The sequence below is a fragment of the Chiloscyllium punctatum genome, unplaced genomic scaffold (genome assembly GCF_047496795.1).
Source record: "Chiloscyllium punctatum isolate Juve2018m unplaced genomic scaffold, sChiPun1.3 scaffold_541, whole genome shotgun sequence".
In the NCBI taxonomy this organism is placed as follows: domain Eukaryota; kingdom Metazoa; phylum Chordata; class Chondrichthyes; order Orectolobiformes; family Hemiscylliidae; genus Chiloscyllium; species Chiloscyllium punctatum.
This window is the reverse complement of record NW_027310275.1, coordinates 117,501-118,928: the sequence shown is the minus strand read 5'-3', so window position 1 is coordinate 118,928 and position 1,428 is coordinate 117,501.

Below are 1,428 nucleotides of genomic sequence, written 5' to 3'. Positions count from 1 at the left end.
TACATTCTCCCACTACACCCTCCCCTCCCTCACCACCCTCTCCCCCACCACTACACCCTCCCACTACAGTCTCCCTCAATTGGTATACATTCCCCTCCATCACTACACACTCCCATTACTATGCTCTCCTCTCACTCACTGCACCTTCCCTCTCCATACAACCCCTCCGTCACATTACCCCCCATAAAACACTCCACCCTCCCTCACTACCACACTCTCCTCTGTCCGAACTCTGTCTCCTCCCTCATTACACTCGCCCCTCCCTCTTGACCTCCTCCACTCCTTTAGTACAACCCTCCTCTCCCTCATTATACTCTCCCTGCTCTCCCTCCTGACACCCTCCTCTCCCTCAGAGTATCTTGGATTTGGGGACATAGCTCAGAATAAAGGACCACCCATTTTAGACAGATGACTTGTCTTTATTAGCCGAGGCATAGAGTGGGGAGGTGATGCAGGAACTGTCTAAAATGCTTGTTCAGCCACAGCTAGAGTATTGTATGCGGTTCTGCAATCCATGTTACAGGAGGGATGTGACAGCTCTGGAGAGGGTGCGGAGAGATTTACCAGGATGTTGCCTGGCCTTCGGAGTTTCAGTTATGAAGAGAGATTGGACACACCGGGCTTTTTTTCCTTAGACGAGAGGCGATTGAGAGGGGACGTGTCTGAGATGTGTGAAATTCTGAGGATCAGCGATAGCGTAGACAGGAAGAAAGCTTTCCCGCTTGATGAAGGGATCATTGACCAGGGGGCACAGATTTAAGGTCAGTGGCAGGAGGTTTCGAGGAGACAGGAAGAAAAGCTGTCTCACCCAGAGGGTGATGGGAATGTGGAGCTCACTGCCTGTAAGGGTGGCAGAGGCAGCAACCCTCATAATACTGAAACATTTAGATGTGCACTTGTGATACATAGAACATAGAACATAGAACATAGAAAAATACAGCGCAGTACAGGCCCTTCAGCCCTCGATGTTGCACCGAACGAAGCCTACCTAACCTACACTAGCCCAATAACCTCCATATGCTTGTCCAATGCCCGTTTAAATGCCCATAAAGAGGGAGAGTCCACCACTGCTACTGGCAGGGCATTCCATGAACTCATAACCCGCTGAGTAAAGAATCTACCCCTAACATCTGTCCTATACCTACCACCCCTTAATTTAAAGCTGTGTCCCCTAGTAACAGCTGACTTCATTAGTGGAAAAAGGTTCTCACTGTCAACCCTATCTAAATCCCTAATCATCTTGTACACCTCTATCAAGTCACCCCTAAACCTTCTTTTCTCCAATGAGAAAAGTCCCAAGTGCCTCAGCCTTTCCTCATACGATCTTCCTACCATACCAGGCAACATCCTGGTAAACCTCCTCTGCACCCGTTCCAGTGCCTCCACATCCTTCATATAGTATGGCGACCAAAACTGTACACAATACTC